General features: G+C 48.3%; 2 non-coding genes and 2 pseudogenes across 2 annotated transcripts; all 4 read left to right on the forward strand.

Annotated features, from left to right (window-relative positions):
- The first annotated feature begins 5,871 nt into the window (after positions 1-5,871).
- On the forward strand, positions 5,872-6,062 carry LOC141221909 (U2 spliceosomal RNA). Its single transcript, XR_012289825.1, has one exon. It is a non-coding gene; the product is annotated as a U2 spliceosomal RNA (small nuclear RNA).
- Positions 6,063-12,171: 6,109 nt separating this feature from the next.
- On the forward strand, positions 12,172-12,348 carry LOC141222060 (U2 spliceosomal RNA; annotated as a pseudogene).
- A 1,117-nt stretch (positions 12,349-13,465) lies between these two features.
- On the forward strand, positions 13,466-13,543 carry LOC141222078 (U2 spliceosomal RNA; annotated as a pseudogene).
- Positions 13,544-19,102: 5,559 nt separating this feature from the next.
- Positions 19,103-19,296, forward strand: LOC141222048 (U2 spliceosomal RNA). The gene has a single exon (XR_012289954.1). It is a non-coding gene; the product is annotated as a U2 spliceosomal RNA (small nuclear RNA).
- The last annotated feature ends 282 nt before the right edge of the window (positions 19,297-19,578 follow it).

Consider the following 19,578-nt stretch of genomic DNA (forward strand, 5'->3'; position numbering starts at 1 on the left):
ACAGTGATAGTGTTGGTTACTGTACTTGTCATTTAGTATTAAAATAAAGGATTTATTATTAAAAAAATTGGCGTGGGGTTCCCCTTAATTTTAGGCTCTAGCGGAGGTTAAGCAGACGGCTGGGGCAGATGTTTGAAGCCTGGGAAGGGGGTAATACCCACGGAGCTTCCCAGGCTACTAATATCAGCCCCCAGCTGAATACATAGCCTTTACTAGCTATTAAAATGGGGGACCCCCCCAAAAAAATGACGTGGGGTCCCCCCTAATTTAATAGCTAGCAAAGGCTAGGCAGACAGCTGGGGGCTGATATTAATAGCCCAGGAAGGGAGCCATGAATATTGGCCCCCTCCCAGGCTAGAAACACCAGCCGTCAGCCGCCCCAGAAATGGCGCATTCATAGGATGCGCCAATTCTGGCACTTAGCCTCGCTCTTCCACGCTGCCCTGGTGCGGTGGCAGGGGGTAATAGGGTTGGGGTTGATGTCAGCTTATAATGCCAGCTGACATCAAGCCCAGGTTAGTAATGGAGAGGCGTCTATAAGACACCCCCATTACTAACCCCATAGTCAAAGTTAAAAAAAACACAAACACCCAGAATAAAGTCCTTTAATTGAAATAAAGACACAATCCTTTATTGTTCTAAATTAAACCATACCTACCATCACGCCCATTCCAGCTGAAGCCAACGATCTCCTGCAATAAAAGAAAAATAATAAAGCAACCTCATCCTTACCTTTCCATGGTTCCCACGACAGCTCCAGCTCTGCTACATCGAGATGACAGGCTGGACCGCAGCAGAACGCCGCCATCCAGCCTGTCATCCCGCAGACACTGAGAAGCGCAGGCTTGCTTGCGCTGCTCAGCGTCTCTCTGTGACGACATCCAGATGAGCCGAGTTCATGTCCAATGAACTCGGCTCACCTCATGCACGTCACTGACAGCGTGGGAAAATTCTCACGCTGAAGCGCTGATTGCAGGAGAATTTTCCCACGCTGTCAGTGACGTGCAGGAGGTGAGCTGAGTTCATTGGACATGAGCTCACCTCATGCACATCACTGACAGCGTGGGAGAATTCTCCTGCACTCAGCACTTCAGCGTGAGAATTTTCCCACGCTGTCAGTGACGTGCATGAGGTGAGCCGAGTTCATTGGACATGACCTCGGCTCATCTGGATGCCGTCACAGCGAGACAGTGAGGAGCGCAAGCATGCCTGCGCTTCTCAGTGTCTGCGGGATGACAGACTGGATGGCAGCGTTCTGCTGCGGTCCAGCCAGTCATCTCGATGTAGCAGAGCTGAAGCTGTCGTGGGAACCATGGAAAGGTAAGGATGAGGTTGGTTTATTATTTTTCTTTTATTGCAGGAGATCGTTGGCTTCAGCTGGAATGGGCGTGATGGTAAGTATGGTTTAATTCAGAACAATAAAGAATTGTGTCTTTATTTCAATTAAAGGACTTTATTCTGGGTGTTGTGTTTTTTTTAAATACTTTACTAGAAATTCATGGCGGTCATGTCTAATACTGGCGTGACCCCATGAATTTTGGGCTTGGGGCCAGCTGATAATACCAAGCTGGCCCTAACCCCTTTATTACCCAGTGAGCCACCGCACCAGGGCCCTGGATGAGTTGGGTACAGCGCCAGAAGATGGCGCTTCTATGAACGCGCCATTTTCCGGGGTGGCTGCGGACTGCAATTTGTAGCGGGGGGGGCCCAGAAAGCTTGGGCCTCCCTGCGCTGCAGATTCCAGCCCCCAGCTGCCTAGTTGTACCTGGCTGGACACAAAAATAGGGCGAAGCCCCACGTACTTTTTTTTTAATTATTTCATGAATTTCATGAAATAATTAAGCAAAAAAGGCCTTCCCTATATTGTTGTGTCCGGCCAGGTACAAATAGGCAGCTGGTGGTTGGGGGCAGCCCGTTCCTGCCTGCTGTACCTGGCTGGACACAAATATAGTGCGAAGCCCCACTTCAATTTTTTTTAATTATTTCATGAAATTCATGAAATAATTAAGAAAAAAAGGGCTTCCCTATATTGTTGTGTCCGGCCAGGTACAAATAGGCAGCTGGTGGTTGGGGGCAGCCCGTTCCTGCCTGCTGTACCTGGCTGGACACAAATATAGTGCGAAGCCCCACTTCAATTTTTTTAAATTATTTCAGGAAATTCATGAAATAATTTAAAAAAAATTGACATGGGGCTTCGCACTATATTTGTGTCCAGCCAGGTACAGCAGGCAGGAACGGGCTGCCCCCAACCACCAGCTGCCTATTTGTACCTGGCCGGACACAACAATATAGGGAAGCCCTTTTTTTCTTAATTATTTCATGAAATAATTTAAAGAAAATTGACGTGGGGCTTCGCCCTGTTTTTGTGTCCAGCCAGGTACAACTAGGCAGCTGGGGGCTGGAATCCGCAGCGCAGGGAGGCCCAAGCTTTCTGGGCCACCCCCGCTGCAAATTGCAGTCCGCAGCCACCCCGGAAAATGGCGCGTTCATAGAAGCGCCATCTTCTGGCGCTGTACCCAACTCATCCAGGGCCCTGATGCGGTGGCTCACTGGGTAATAAAGGGGTTAGGGCCAGCTTGGCATTATCAGCTGGCCCTAAGCCCGAAATTCATGGGGTCACGCCAATATTAGACATGACCACCATGAATTTCTAGTAAAGTATTTAAAAAAAACACAACACCCAGAAAAAAGTCCTTTAATTGAAATAAACACACAATTCTTTATTGTTCTAAATTAAACCATACTTACCATCACGCCCATTCCAGCTGAAGCCAACGATCTCCTGCAATAAAAGAAAAATAATAAAGCAACCTCATCCTTACCTTTCCATGGTTCCCACGACAGCTTCAGCTCTGCTACATCGAGATGACAGGCTGGACCGCAGCAGAACGCTGCCATCCAGCCTGTCATCCCGCAGACACTGAGAAGCGCAGGCTTGCTTGCGCTCCACAGTGTCTCTCTGTGAGGGCATCCAGATGAGCCGAGTTAATGTCCAATGAACTCGGCTCACCTCATGCACGTCACTGACAGCGTGGGAAAATTCTCCTGCACTCAGCGCTTCAGCGTGGGAGAATTCTCACACTGAAGCGCTGAGTGCAGGAGAATTCTCCCACGCTGTCAGTGAGGTGCAGGAGGTGAGCTGAGTTCATTGGACATGAGCTCACCTTATGCACGTCACTGACAGCGTGGGAAAATTCTCCTGCACTCAGCGCTTCAGCGTGGGAGAATTCTCACGCTGAAGCGCTGAGTGCAGGAGAATTCTCCCACGCTGTCAGTGACGTGCAGGAGGTGAGCTGAGTTCATTGGACATGAGCTCACCTTATGCAAGTCACTGACAGCGTGGGAGAATTCTCCTGCACTCACCGCTTCAGCGTGAGAATTTTCCCACGCTGTCAGTGACGTGCATGAGGTGAGCCGAGTTCATTGGACATGAACTCGGCTCATCTGGATGTCGTCACAGAGAGACGCTGAGCAGCGCAAGCAAGCCTGCGCTTCTCAGTGTCTGCGGGATGACAGGCTGGATGGCAGCGTTCTGCTGCGGTCCAGCCTGTCATCTCGATGTAGCAGAGCTGAAGCTGTCGTGGGAACCATGGAAAGGTAAGGATGAGGTTGCTTTATTATTTTTCTTTTATTGCAGGAGATCGTTGGCTTCAGCTGGAATGGGCGTGACGGTAAGTATGGTTTAATTTAGAACAATAAAGGATTGTGTCTTTATTTCAATTAAAGGACTTTATTCTGGGTGTTTGTGTTTTTTTTAACTTTGACTATGGGGTTAGTAATGGGGGTGTCTTATAGACGCCTCTCCATTACTAACCTGGGCTTGATGTCAGCTGGCATTATAAGCTGACATCAACCCCAGCCCTATTACCCCCTGCCACCGCACCAGGGCAGCGTGGAAGAGCGAGGCTAAGTGCCAGAATTGGCGCATCCTATGAATGCGCCATTTCTGGGGCGGCTGACGGCTGGTGTTTCTAGCCTGGGAGGGGGCCAATATTCATGGCTCCCTTCCCGGGCTATTAATATCAGCCCCCAGCTGTCTGCCTAGCCTTTGCTAGCTATTAAATTAGGGGGGACCCCACGTCATTTTTTTGGGGGGGTCCCCCATTTTAATAGCTAGTAAAGGCTATGTATTCAGCTGGGGGCTGATATTAGTAGCCTGGGAAGCTCCGTGGGTATTACCCCCTTCCCAGGCTTCAAACATCTGCCCCAGCCGTCTGCTTAACCTCCGCTAGAGCCTAAAATTAAGGGGAACCCCACGCCAATTTTTTTAATAATAAATCCTTTGTTTTAATACTAAATGACAAGTACAGTAACCAACACTGTCACTGTACTTCATATATATGTGACTGACATGTTTCTATCTATCTAATCTATGTGTGATTCTCTATTCTTTCTATTCTAAATTGTCGGGTACCGCTGCTGAATTGCCGGCCGGCTTTTTTAAAGAGACAGTGCATGAAAACACTATTATTTTTTTTGATAAATCCTTTACGCTAAATGACAAGTACAGTAACCAACACTATCACTGTACTTCATATATATGTGACTGACATGTTTCTATCTATCTAATCTATGTGTGAAGCTCTATTCTGTCTGTTATAAATTGTCGGGTACAGATGCTGAATTGCCGTCCGGCTTTCTTAAAGAGACGGTCCATGAAAACACTATTATTTTTTTTGATAAATCCTTTACGCTAAATGACAAGTACAGTAAGCAGCACTTTCACTGTACTTCGTATATATGTGGCTGACATGTTTATATCTATCTAATCTATGTGTGAAGCTCTATTCTTTCGGTTCTAAATTGTCGGGTACCGGTGTATGCCGCTGCTGAATTGCCGGCTTTTCATGTTTCACTGTTGGCACTGTTCCCATCGATTTGGGCAATCACTGTAATGCCACAACCACCATGGCTGTGGCATTACAGTGAGTGGCAGACAATCCCTGCATGATTGGTGCTCTAAATAGCGCCAGACATGCAGGACACGCTTTTGGTGCACGAACAGTTATCGAACATAACCTCGAACAGCCGAATTTTTTGCAAATCGTTCGGGTTCGTCGAACAACTCGAACACCGCCCAAAACAGCTCGAATTTGAGATTGGCGAACAGTTCTAGTCGAACACCGCTCATCTCTAGTTATCAACAGCAGCCTTTTAAACTCACCTGAGCTAACAGGTATGTGCGCTGGTTACTCTGCTGCGCTTAAAATTTCTTTTTTGGTTTGCTACAATGCCTTTTCTGAAACGTTGTCTCCCTCTGCTGGAACACTGACTTCTTTCATTTAATGCCTGCAGACTATAAAAGAGAACCCAACCCAAAAAGTTTGGTTGATTAGTCTGTGGCATTCTGTTAAACTGTTGCTTATGGCGGTCTCTGTGAGCTTCTCAGCGACATTCAGCCAGCCAGGTATCCTGCCTGCAGTAGATGGAATGTGGCAATGGAACGCTGGCTGCGCGTGTCATAATAGGCTCTGAGCCTTTATATACCTGTGCACAGCAGCAGCCACCTTCAGTCTGCTGCTGGACAGCCAGCAGCAGCAGCAGCAGGAGAGGTATGTAATCAGGAGCCCTCCTGCTAAGGGTAGACAGCTGCTCGTTCCACCCCACCCCCCGCCTTAATTGGTTCTCCTCCCTTCCAACGGTGTTGAGGCGGGTGGGAACAGCAGGGGGTGAAGGTGCTGTGTTTAAAGAGGTGGAGTTATGCAGATCTAAAACGCGTGGATTGCAGCAGCAGCAAGCCGAAAAGTGCAGGCATGTAAGGGATCTAGAGGTTGACAACATGTCTTCTTAACGGGAGTCCAGGAGCTCATCTCCACAAATGGACTTTTCAGGATCCTTGGGTGGCTCCGTAGTTTGAAACCAATTCTGGTTATCGCTTCTCGGCCTTTTGGCTAAGATCAAGTGTAGTATCTGTTCTTATCAGTTTAATATCTGATACGTCCCCTATCTGGGGACCATATATTAAATGGATTTTTAGAACAGGGAGATGGAAAAAGAGCTTGCTCTGTCCACTCCACGCATTGACCTGGTATTGCAGTATCTCCAGGACCGGTGCACCCCTTCTTTAATGCAGTTTCTAAAATCAGAAAGAATTGAATTCAATGTTTTTTGTTCATTTTGCTTGTTTGTCGGATTTTGGGATGGACTCTTTGGCTTTGCTTTTCTTCTCCTCATTGGATTTTTCATGTTCAAAGTTGCAGAAGCCAGATTACAAGCTCATTTTGGTTCAACTTCAGCAACTGTGCATTGCATTGCCATGTAATGTGATGCAATGCTATCTTTCTAGCTCTCCCTTTTTACTTCCTTTTGGATAAACAGACATATTAGGCAAGCATTTTGGAGCTTTCACCTAAATAACTACAGGTGGTGAGATAAGCTGCACAATATAATTGACCTTTCAGTATATTGTTGCACACACACCATCTATTTAGCAAATGCCCTTGTTATCAACAGCAGCCTTTTAAACTCACCTGAGCTAACAGGTATGTGCGCTGGTTACTCTGCTGCGCTTAAAATTTCTTTTTTGGTTTGCTACAATGCCTTTTCTGAAACGTTGTCTCCCTCTGCTGGAACACTGACTTCTTTCATTTAATGCCTGCAGACTATAAAAGAGAACCCAACCCAAAAAGTTTGGTTGATTAGTCTGTGGCATTCTGTTAAACTGTTGCTTATGGCGGTCTCTGTGAGCTTCTCAGCGACATTCAGCCAGCCAGGTATCCTGCCTGCAGTAGATGGAATGTGGCAATGGAACGCTGGCTGCGCGTGTCATAATAGGCTCTGAGCCTTTATATACCTGTGCACAGCAGCAGCCACCTTCAGTCTGCTGCTGGACAGCCAGCAGCAGCAGCAGCAGGAGAGGTATGTAATCAGGAGCCCTCCTGCTAAGGGTAGACAGCTGCTCGTTCCACCCCACCCCCCGCCTTAATTGGTTCTCCTCCCTTCCAACGGTGTTGAGGCGGGTGGGAACAGCAGGGGGTGAAGGTGCTGTGTTTAAAGAGGTGGAGTTATGCAGATCTAAAACGCGTGGATTGCAGCAGCAGCAAGCCGAAAAGTGCAGGCATGTAAGGGATCTAGAGGTTGACAACATGTCTTCTTAACGGGAGTCCAGGAGCTCATCTCTACAAATGGACTTTTCAGGATCCTTGGGTGGCTCCGTAGTTTGAAACCAATTCTGGTTATCGCTTCTCGGCCTTTTGGCTCAGATCAAGTGTCTGGACATCAGGTTCCTTGAGTGCTAGCCCTCGGCCTTCCAGCATCGCCACTCCGGTGGCTTAAGCTGGATGCTGCTATAGGGGGAGAGTTAGGAGGAAACGGGAAGGCGATTTCCGTGGCTGACTATGGGAGTCAAGCTGAAATTTGCTGGGACCGGGGACCCCCGGGTCAAGAATGGATTTCGCATTGAGATTTCCGAGGAGAAGAAGGGACATTTTTCCATGTCCTACCTGGTGAATGCCATCTTCTATGAAGCATTGAAGATTAAGAAGTCGGACATTCTTTGCCTGCAGGAATTTAGAAGTCATCGAAGGTATGTGCTGGTTCTTTCTACTATGGCTGCTTGCCAAAATCTTTATAGAACCTTGAAAGGCCATACTGAGAACTCCCTCCTAGATGGACTCACTTTTACTGTCCTCTATTCAAAGGGGGATGTTCCTGTTGTTGTGTTTATGCACAATCCCTTTATCCCCCAGGAGGACATTACTGTATTCTTGAGGAGGCATTGTACTTATGTGCATTTTTCCCACAAGATCTCGAATGAAGAAGGCTTGTGGACTGGCAAATACAAGTACTTTGTTCGTTTTGCTACAGACCCCGAGGGGCCAGGGGGCATACATTATCCTCCTATGAGTTTCTCTATTGGGAGAGACACTGGTTTCTTGTACTTTCCTGATGCTCCTTTTTTCTGCAGAAGATGTAACAAGTATGGTCATGTCCAGGAGTCCTGCAGGTATCCGCCAACCTGCAGGAGGTGTAACACGTCTGGTCATATGGCGAAAGACTGCAAGAACCAGGTAAAGTGTGATGCTTGTGGTGAGGAGGGGCATGTTCTTAGGCAGTGTCAAGCTAGAACCACTCCTAAGTCTTTTGCTCAAGTGGTCGCGGAGGGGCCTGCTGTTCCTTCGACTTCTACTAGGGTTCCACAAGGTCCCCTTCCGGATGTCGGGGAGGCAACTGCTCCCCAAGAGGAAGAGGATGGCACTCAGATGGACGACATATTTGAAGATGCCCAGCTTCAGCCTCCTGCGTCAGGAGGCTTTGACATGGTGATTCCAGAGGTGATGTCACCTTTCCCTCCCCAGTTTGGTGTCCGTGGTGAGGGGGAAATGGACTTGTCCAATTCTCCTGTCATATCTTGGTGCAATACTGCTTCAGAGGAGATCGGGGGCGGTGGCCAAGGGGACTTGTCTGCTGTCCGTTTCTCTGATGAGGAGGATCCTGATGTGGTCAAGAAGAAGCCAAGGACTGAGTGTTCATCCATTGCTGCCGTGTGTGATAGCCCGGTGGACTCTCGTGCTTACCCGTCAGATGTATTTTCTCCTGACATTGTTACATTTGGCATTCAGCCAGATGGTAATAGCTTTGCTTTGCTTGATGAAGGTTGAGTTGATGTTTTCTTTCTTTTTTTTTCAGGTTATGTGTGATCCCCTTTAGTTATGCCGCATCATTCTGGATGGGACATTGTGTCCCTTAATGTTAGGCAAATTAGATCTGTTACCCGAAGAACAACAGTTCTGGATTATCTAAAGGGTTTGAGTGCAGATGTCTATTGTCTACAAGAGTGTGGGATTACTGAATCTCCAGGGGATAAGGACTGGCCTTATGGCCAGTATGTTTGGTCGGGGTCCAGCTTTAACAAAAATGATGGTGTGGGGATTTTAGTTGGTAATAAGAATATTACTATTGATAGTTACACGGTTGTGGAGGTGGGTCGCTGCATTATTGTTTTTTTGAGTTATAGGGGGTGGAAGGTTAGAATGATTAATTTATATTGTCCTACTAAAAAAGAGGAGCGGCTTGCTCTTCTTGAGAAATTGATTTTTTTTCTCCCTGGAAAAATTCCTACAGTTTTTGTTGGTGACTGTAATTGTGTCACAGAAGGTAATGTGGACATTACGGGAAAAAAGTTATCTCAACTTATTTCTGATTTTTCTTTCTTAGACGCTGCAATACTTGAGTATGGCATTCCACCACCGCCTACATATTATGCTGACCGTGGTAATATTTCATCGAGGATAGATAGGATGTTATTTTCCAAAAATATGGTTTGTTCAAGTTATGTTCAACATAAGGTACCTTTTTCTGATCATGAGTGTTTGCGTGGAGTTTTTAGTGCGAATGGGGACATGGTGTTTGGGGGTGGGGTTTGGAAATTGAATACGAGGTTGTTGGAGGATGAGGAGGTGATGAGTGAGTTGGAGAAAAGGTATGCAAGTTGGAGGTGGCGTAAGCGTGATTTTGGTAGTGTGCTTGAATGGTGGGATTGGGTGAAATTACAGTTAAAAACTTTCTTTAAAAAATGGGGCTACAAAAAAGCTGCCAGATATCGTAATAGATTTAATGACTTAAGTAGACGGATTGATTGGTTGCGTGGGTGTGTTAGGAAAGGAATGGATATGTCTGATCAGCTTGAGGTTGCTAAGAATGAGTTAAAATGTCTTCTGGATGAAAAAGGTAAAGAGATTATTTACCGTACCAAGTTAGAGCATTTGGAAAAGAATGAAAAGTGCACCAGGTACTTTTTTAAAAAAATGAATGGAAGGAAGTTGGATTTGAGTGAAGTGGTAGGTGAAGATGGATCTAGTGTGGTTGGGAAGAATGTGTTGAATGAGGTGAATGGCTTCTATAGTAAGTTGTACGATGAGAAATGGATTGATCCTGGACTTGTGTCGCATGTATTGAGTGGTATGGAGAAGAGACTTGGTTCGGATGAATGTGATGCTTTGTGTGAGGATGTTATTTTGGATGAGGTGAGGAATGTTGTTATGAGTGCTAAAAAGAATAAGACGCCTGGGAAGGATGGGTTGCCTGTGGAGCTGTATGTGAAAGCTTGGGAGTTTTTGGGTAAGGACTTGACTGAGGTTTGTAGGTATATGTGGATGAATGGTGTTTTGTGTGACAGTATGAAAGAGGGTATAGTGGTTCTTGTGTTTAAGAAGGGTGAGAAAAAGCGTTTGGAGAACTGGAGACCCATATCATTGCTTAACGCTGATTATAAGGTCTACAGTAAATTGTTAGCAAATCGTATGCGTGAGGTGATTGGTAGGGTTGTGGAGGATGACCAAGTGTGTGCCGTGCCTGGTCGGAGTATAAGTGATAATTTGTTATTGTTAAGGGATATGCTTGGGGATTGTAAGACTAGAAAGCAGAAGTGTATGGTGTTAGCAATTGATTTCGAAAAGGCTTTTGATAGAGTTTCGCATGTGTTTCTGTTTAAAGTATTGGAGAGGATGGGTTTCCCTAGGGTTTTTCTGAATGGAGTTAAGTCTTTATATGATTATGTGTCAAGTGAGTTTTTAGTGAATGGATGGTTGTCTGACAAAGTGATGATTAGGTCTGGTGTAAGACAGGGGTGCCCTATGTCCCCTGTCTTGTTTGTATGTGTGATTGAGCCTTTGCTGTGTTTAGTGAGACGTGAGAAAATGATGAGAGGATTGTTAGTGCCTGGGAGTGGTGGTAAGCATGTGAAGGTGTTAGGTTACATGGATGATGTTGTGATGGTGAGTGAAAGTATGGCTTCAATGAGTAGGGTGAGGTTGCTTTTGGATTTTTTCTGTGGTGCATCAGGTTTTAGAGTTAACTGGACTAAGTGTAGTTTCAAATGCTTTGGAGATGACAGTATTCGTATGGAAGGTGTTAAGTATGAGGAGAGTGCAATTAAGGTTTTAGGGGTATTTTTCAATGATGATCTGAAAGGAAATGAGAGTTGGGACGAGTGTGGTATGCGTGTTGAGCGAAAATTGAATTTTTGGAGAATGAGAGATCTTTCTTTGCGGGGCAAAGTTCTAGTTATCAAAGCAGTGATCTTACCCATTCTGCTTTTTGTGGCCATAATTTTTCCATCCCCTTTTAGGAAAGTGAAGAGAGTTGAGAAAATGATTTTTTCCTTTTTCTGGTGCAGCAAGATGGAGAAGCTGAAGAGGGAAAGCCTTTATAAGGCCTGCCAGCATGGTGGTTTGGGATTTCCTAATGTTGAGGTTTTTTTAGGGCTCCATTATATTAAGACGATTGTGGTATTGTTGGGTAAAGGTAATAAGGGTGCATGTATGGCAAGTTATTCTGCAGGATGGATGTTGTATGGGTTAGGTTGGAGAAAGAGGGATGCGAGAGTGCCTGTGTCTTTTAAGTGTCCGGTGTGGTATGAGGTGATTGAGAAGTTTGTCAAGAAGTATGATTTGCTGAGTGTGCCGGTGGATGAGTTTAGAATGACTAAGAGGGTGTATAGGAAATTGTGTGCAAATGAGGTCGAGTCTAATATTGTTGGTTTGAGAGGGAATGAGGTTGCGGATGCTTGGAGAAAGTTGGGTATGTATGGGATGTCCAACAAACAGAAGGATGTAGTGTGGATGGCGTTTCACAATATTCTTCCAGTGAGAGACGTTCAAAAGAAGAGAGGTTTGATTAGGTCGGATGTTTGTCCAAGAGATGGATGTAATGGTTGTGAGACGGTTATGCATCTGATGTGGAATTGTGATTTTGCGCAAGACGTGTGGAAATGTGTAGGGGGGTTGTGTAGGAGTTTGGCAGGAGTGACTTTTGTGGATTGGCGTGTGGTTATGTTTGGTATTGGTGCAAGTGGACGTGTAAAGGAGAGAGTTTTGTGGTTAATTATGGCTTGTGTGTTAGAAAGTTTGTGGGATGTGAGGAATCTTTGTGTATTTAAAAGGAAATCAATCACAGTAAATGAATGTATTAGGATTATTCTTTCTAGGCTATTTTTGATTTACAAGATGGATAGTAGTAGCGGTGGTGGAACAGATGCCGAGGGAATGTGGAAATTTAAAAAGTGGAGGCATATTGTAAAATTTCAGTGATCTTTTGGTTTATATTAATAAGATGTTCTTCTTTCTGTAATATTAGGTTACTTTATGCTTAATAAATATGGCCATGATGATGAGAAGTTTTTTTTGCAACAGTTTTGGTATATCCTACTGATTTGCTATAAAACTAACCTGAATGGTTTAAAAAAAAAAAAAAAAATCTGTTCTTATCAGTTTAATATCTGATACGTCCCCTATCTGGGGACCATATATTAAATGGATTTTTAGAACAGGGAGATGGAAAAAGAGCTTGCTCTGTCCACTCCACGCATTGACCTGGTATTGCAGTATCTCCAGGACCGGTGCACCCCTTCTTTAATGCAGTTTCTGAAATCAGAAAGAATTGAATTCAATGTTTTTTGTTCATTTTGCTTGTTTGTCGGATTTTGGGATGGACTCTTTGGCTTTGCTTTTCTTCTCCTCATTGGATTTTTCATGTTCAAAGTTGCAGAAGCCAGATTACAAGCTCATTTTGGTTCAACTTCAGCAACTGTGCATTGCATTGCCATGTAATGTGATGCAATGCTATCTTTCTAGTTCTCCCTTTTTACTTCCTTTTGGATAAACAGACATATTAGGCAAGCATTTTGGAGCTTTCACCTAAATAACTACAGGTGGTGAGATAAGCTGCACAATATAATTGACCTTTCAGTATATTGTTGCACACACACCATCTATTTAGCAAATGCCCTTGTTATCAACAGCAGCCTTTTAAACTCACCTGAGCTAACAGGTATGTGCGCTGGTTACTCTGCTGCGCTTAAAATTTCTTTTTTGGTTTGCTACAATGCCTTTTCTGAAACGTTGTCTCCCTCTGCTGGAACACTGACTTCTTTCATTTAATGCCTGCAGACTATAAAAGAGAACCCAACCCAAAAAGTTTGGTTGATTAGTCTGTGGCATTCTGTTAAACTGTTGCTTATGGCGGTCTCTGTGAGCTTCTCAGCGACATTCAGCCAGCCAGGTATCCTGCCTGCAGTAGATGGAATGTGGCAATGGAACGCTGGCTGCGCGTGTCATAATAGGCTCTGAGCCTTTATATACCTGTGCACAGCAGCAGCCACCTTCAGTCTGCTGCTGGACAGCCAGCAGCAGCAGCAGCAGGAGAGGTATGTAATCAGGAGCCCTCCTGCTAAGGGTAGACAGCTGCTCGTTCCACCCCACCCCCCGCCTTAAGATTGGTTCTCCTCCCTTCCAACGGTGTTGAGGCGGGTGGGAACAGCAGGGGGTGAAGGTGCTGTGTTTAAAGATGTGGAGTTATGCAGATCTAAAACGCGTGGATTGCAGCAGCAGCAAGCCGAAAAGTGCAGGCATGTAAGGGATCTAGAGGTTGACAACATGTCTTCTTAACGGGAGTCCAGGAGCTCATCTCCACAAATGGACTTTTCAGGATCCTTGGGTGGCTCCGTAGTTTGAAACCAATTCTGGTTATCGCTTCTCGGCCTTTTGGCTAAGATCAAGTGTAGTATCTGTTCTTTTAAGAACACAAGAGCTACGATCTACACTTGACGAGAGCGATCGAACTCGGAAGGAGAAGAGCTTCGGAGCCCAGCTGACATCGGAGAAGGAAGGCGGATATCGGTGGGAGGAAGAAGCTCTAAAGAATCCAGAAGAAGACGAAGACTCGGAGAAGAATCGGGCTGTGGAATCTTCGAGGAAGAAAATCATCGAGACAAAGACCTTTCGGGGAATTTGTCCAGAACACGACTGGAGAAGAATCTGCATAGCTCCACCCATTCCGGGAAGAGTTCCAGATCCAGCTCCAAGAAGTAACTGCAGGAGGAAAGCCATGGCAAGCGCTGCGATGAAGGCCGAAAAGAAGAGCCTGGAGCAGGGGACAGCCAGGAGGGCCCAGCCAGGAGCCGATTCTGACCCCAAGGACTCTGCCTCCACGACTGGCCAGCAGAAGGGACCCCAGAAGCCCCGCCACGAAGCTCCAGCCCTGGAGCCATGGATGCGGCAGACGGTGGCCCTGAAGCTGAAGGAAGTGGATGGGAGGGTGCCGGACATGTCCTCGGACGTGTTCTGCCAGAAGATGCTGCTGGATCGAGGCTTCTCCAGGTCGGACACCCTCAGCATCCAGACCTTCTTGACGGGGATCTTCTTCGTCACCTTCGCCACTGTGAACACCTGCAGGAGGTTCTGGGAAATGGTAAGCGCAAAAGGACCGGATAATTCTTTCTCTGCCTTTACAGGTAGCTGCCCTATCCAGAGGGACGAAAGGAGGATCACGGTCTCCATGCGCAACCCGCACACCCCAGGCCAAGACATCTGTACCTTCCTGAGACGCTTCTGTTTGGTTGTGAAGGAACCCTCTCACATCCTGAATGGACTCGGCTTCTGGACAGGTAAGTGGTCGGTGACCGTTAGACTTCACAGGGACCTGGCGTACTCAGACGGACTTCGGCACCTGCCCCCGACATTCTCCCTGGGCAACTCCTACGGCCTCATCTATTACCCGGACATGCCGCAGAACTGCAGGAGATGCGGCAAGAATGGCCACGAGATGAAGGACTGCAAGGAGGATGCCTGCAGGATTTGTCGAGTGACGGGACACAGCTCGAAGGACTGCCCGAAGAAGACGTCCTGCAACCTGTGTGGGCTGGCGGCTCATCTGTACAAGGATTGCCCCAAGCGTGAGAGATCCTGGGCATCGGTGGTTGCGACGACCCCAGCTACGGAGGACAAGGCCCCGACGACCAGGCCTGTGAAGGTCAAGGACGCGACGACCAAGGCCCCAGCGGCCAAGGCCGAGACGACCAAGGCCAAAGCGGTCAAGGAGTCGGTGGCCAAAGCCCCAGCGACGGTCCCAGCAGCTCCGAAGCAGAAGAAAAAGTCAAAGGAGGGTAAGAGTTCTGTCACCCCTCTCTCGATCCCTCCCCCTGCCACCCCCGTCCAATCCCCCCCCACCCCGGCCACCCCTGCTGAGGATTCCACTTCCTCTTACTCCTTCCCCTACTCCTCAGCAGGTGTCCTTTCCCCTGCCCCGGCAGCCACTCTCCCTCCCCAGACCATGGTAGCGGTGGAATTAACCTTTCCTCCACCCGCCGCTATCTATTCCGAGGAGGATTTTCCCCTTCTTGTCTCCCCAGTTCCAACCCGGGGAAAGAGGAAGGTGGAGGACAGCCCTGCTACTGAATCCTCCAAAAAGAAGATTCTGGATTTCGTAGGCGAAAAGGAGGATACCCTCCCTGAGCCAGAAGAGATGGAGCACATGGTTGAGACCCTGGTGGCCGAGCCAGAAGAGGAGGAACTGGTGGTCGCCGAGATCGAGGCCGCGCTGCTTGACCAGATGGAGGAAGAGGGCCTGCTGGTGATCCCGTCACCAGCAGTCAACACCGACGAGGGACCACCCGACCGGAGTGGTAACTAAGGTGTATTGCCTGCGCTAACTTTTTCTTTTTTCCCTACATGATGGCTAATATTAACTTATTTTCCATTAATGTCAGGAGCATCAAGGACAAGTTCAGACGTCAGACTATTTATGCCTTCCTTACTTCCCAGTTGTGTGATGTTTATATGTTGCAGGAATGTTCCCTTCCCTCCTCTAGGTCCTTCAAACATCTGGCCAGGGAGTGGTCCCACGGTCCATCCTACTGGTCCGGTGGGGGTGACTGCAAGTCTGCGGGGGTCGCAATTCTGATCAGGGGGGGCGCATTCACGCTTGAGTCCGTCCAGGAGCTCATCTGCGGCAGGGTTCTTGTTGTAGATGGCAACTGGGCGGGAGAACCTGTCAGGTTCATCAACGTGTATGCGTCCCCACTGAAGAATGAGCGTTTGGAGCTTTTCCAGACCCTGCGGCTTCAGCTTGCCACCACCAGGACCTTAGTGATGGCCGGGGATTTCAACGGCCCCATCGAGGAGGATGGTCGTAGTTCTGGCACATCTGCCAAGTTGGACATCATGTCCAAGCTGCTCATCGAGATGGTAACCGAGGCCTCTCTTCAGGACGTGGTGGGCTCCATGGGGAGAGGCTCCACGAACTATTCGTGGAGCCGACCCGATGGCTCACTCCGCTCCAGGATTGACTTTGTGTTCACCTCTCGGGCAGTCAGGCAGAGTAGGCACTCGATGGTCTCCTGCTTCTTCTCCGACCACAGAGCCATTCACTTACAAGGTGTCCTCGGCGACGGTTTTCCGTCCGGCCCCGGCTCCTGGAAGCTGAATTGTGCTCTGCTGGCTCAGGATGAAGTCGTGGAGGAGCTGAGAGCAGCCTACGCAATGTGGCAGTCCTACAAGGGTAGCTTCCAAACAGTCTCTGATTGGTGGGAATATGTTAAACTTGAGTTTCGCTGTTTCTTTCAGGCCAAGGGTCGACAACAGGCGTGTGAGAAGAGGAGGGACTTCAGAGGGCTGCAGCGCGAGCTGCGGTCGCTGCAGGACCTTCTTCACTGCGGCTGGGACGTGAGGGAGGAGCTGGAGGAGACCAAGAAGAGCTTGAAAAGGCACTTTGAGGAGGAGTCCAAGCGAATCGTCTTCCGTTCCAAAGTGGAGAATCTGGAGAAGGGTGAGAAATGTAACTCATTCTTTTTCAGGAAACTTCATGCCGGTCACACGCCCCTGAACGAGCTGCGAGACGAGAGCGGAAACATGCGACGTGGGAAGGAGGACGTGATGAGGGTCGTCAGCGACTTCTACAGCGAACTCTACTCCCACAAGACTACCGACCCCGACGCTGCTGATAAGTTCCTGTCAGGTATCACTAACCATCTTGATCCTGCAGGCACGGCAGCCTTGGACAAACCTCTGATGGTGGGCGAATTGCTCTCTGCCGCTAAATCCTTTAGGACCGGCAGGACCCCGGGCAGTGATGGTCTTCCAGCGGAGCTCTATGTAGCGCTGGGAGACCTCATCTGTCCGGACCTGTTGGACCTGTACGAGGAGATGGTGGTGGAGGGTAGAATGCCTCCATCTTTGAGGGAAGGAATGGTCACGATCCTGTACAAGCGGAAGGGAGAGAGGTGCGACCTGAGGAATTGGCGTCCCATCACTCTGCTCAACGTGGACTACAAGATCCTGGCCAAGACGATGGCGACACGACTTAAGACGGTCATCGGACGGATCATCCACCCGGACCAGACCTGCGGCATCCCTGGACGTCGCATCGCAGACAGCCTCGCTCTCGTGCGGGACACGGTCGAGTACATCAAGGTCCGCCGCGCACACGCGGCCCTGGTCTCCTTGGATCAGGAGAAGGCCTTCGACCGGGTTTCCCACGAGTTCATGGGCCGAGCTCTCCACCGGTTAGGTCTGGGTAACATGTTTTGTTCGTATGTCCGTCTGATGTATTTTGATATCCACAGCTCGGTGTTGGTGAACGGCTGGAAGACTGACCCCTTCCCTGTCCTCTCTGGGGTCAGACAAGGCTGCCCTCTATCACCTCTTCTTTTTGTTTGTGTTATAGAACTCTTCGCAGAGGCTATCCGGCAGAATGGAGAGATCAGAGGGATCACCGCACCGGGTCCGGGACGACACGAGGTCAAGTGCTCGCTCTACATGGACGATGTCACCGTCTTCTGCGCTGATCGTGGTTCAGTCGACGCCCTCGTCCAGACGTGTGAGAGGTTCGGCCGGGCTTCAGGGGCCAAAGTCAACTGCAGGAAGTCGGAAGCCATGCTCTTCGGGGATTGGCAGCCGGCCTCCTCCGCCCCCTTCCCCTTCAACATTCAACCGGATTTCCTCAAGGTGCTGGGAGTCTGGTTCGGGAAGGAAGGAGCGGCCCTCAAGTCCTGGCAAGAACGCTTGGCCAAGGTGAAGCAACGGATCGGACTCTGGAGCCTCAGACACCTCACTTGTGAGGGTAAGGCACTCGTCCTGCGTAATGAGGTCCTGCCCGTCTTGCAGTACACGGCGCAGGCCTGGCCCCCACACGTCACTGTGTGCAGGGCCATTACCAGGACAGTGTTTCACTTTGTCTGGGGATCCAAGATGGACAGAGTCAGGCGGGCCGTCATGTACAAGGAGCCTCGCAAGGGTGGGAAGGGTGTTCCAGATATCCCCACCCTCCTGCGATCCTCTTTTGTGTGTGATTGTGTCCGCCGGACTTTGCAAGTCAAGAATGGCTCCGCGGGCAGGTCCATGTCTCGCTTCTTCCTGCTTCCTCTTTGGAGGCGACTCGGCTGGGACAAGTGGGACAGCTCCTTCCCCTACAACTGGACGACGCCATGGTTCTACAGAGACGTCGTTCGATTTGTGGGGGAGCATCAACTGGAGGGACTCAAGCCCGACTTGTGGAAGCCCAAAACTATCCACAAGCTAATCAGAGCCAAGGATGACGTGGAGAACATCACAGGACTTCACCAGGACACGCTGGAGACTGTGTGGACAAATGTGTCGTCTGACAGGCTGACCAACGGGCACAAGGACTTGTCGTGGATGGCGATTCAGGGCGGACTGCCCGTCCGGTCATTCATGCATGCCCGGAACCTGTGCAAGACCCGGTACTGCCCAAGGTGCCCCTTCGTGGAGGAAACATCTTTGCACACTTTTTGGGACTGCGGATTTGCACAGCGCCTATTGACTGCACTTGAGGATGACCTGAGGAACTCTGTCCCCAGGGCGAGCCTATCGCACCATTCTGTGCTTTACGGACTCTTCCCTGGGGTTCATACCGTCGGAGCCATCCAGGAGGCTTGGCGCCTTATGAACTGCTTCAAGGATGCCGTTTGGGTCGCCAGGAACCGGTTCATCTTGAGGAGGGAGAGGATGTCCATCCAGGACTGCCGCAGGCTGATCCACAGCCTGCTCAGAGACTATTCCATCATGGACGGTCCGGAGGACGAGGATGAGGACTAAACCCCTCCTCCCCCTCTCCCCTTATGTGTCTTGTCTTTCAATAAAGCTTCGGGCCTGTGATTTTCCCCTCCCCATCCCCTTTTTCCCAATCCCCATCCCTTATCACGGTTCGTCGTACTGTATTGATTGACATGCTTTTTCTTTCAGATTGAGTGTTTTGTGTAGCATAGGGGTGTGATGTGTCTAGTTAGTGCGTCATATCCTCATGCTATGTAAATATGATGTAGAATTCTGTGTGTACTGGGCTGCGGCACTGTACACTGTCTGTTAACTTATTTTTTGTGCTAATAAAAGATATATTCAATCAAAAAAATCTGTTCTTATCAGTTTAATATCTGATACGTCCCCTATCTGGGGACCATATATTAAATGGATTTTTAGAACAGGGAGATGGAAAAAGAGCTTGCTCTGTCCACTCCACGCATTGACCTGGTATTGCAGTATCTCCAGGACCGGTGCACCCCTTCTTTAATGCAGTTTCTAAAATCAGAAAGAATTGAATTCAATGTTTTTTGTTCATTTTGCTTGTTTGTCGGATTTTGGGATGGACTCTTTGGCTTTGCTTTTCTTCTCCTCATTGGATTTTTCATGTTCAAAGTTGCAGAAGCCAGATTACAAGCTCATTTTGGTTCAACTTCAGCAACTGTGCATTGCATTGCCATGTAATGTGATGCAATGCTATCTTTCTAGCTCTCCCTTTTTACTTCCTTTTGGATAAACAGACATATTAGGCAAGCATTTTGGAGCT

Source organism: Phyllobates terribilis, unplaced genomic scaffold (assembly GCF_046119375.1).
Source record: "Phyllobates terribilis strain yellow unplaced genomic scaffold, ASM4611937v1 Scaffold_341__1_contigs__length_2033592, whole genome shotgun sequence".
NCBI classification, from domain to species: domain Eukaryota; kingdom Metazoa; phylum Chordata; class Amphibia; order Anura; family Dendrobatidae; genus Phyllobates; species Phyllobates terribilis.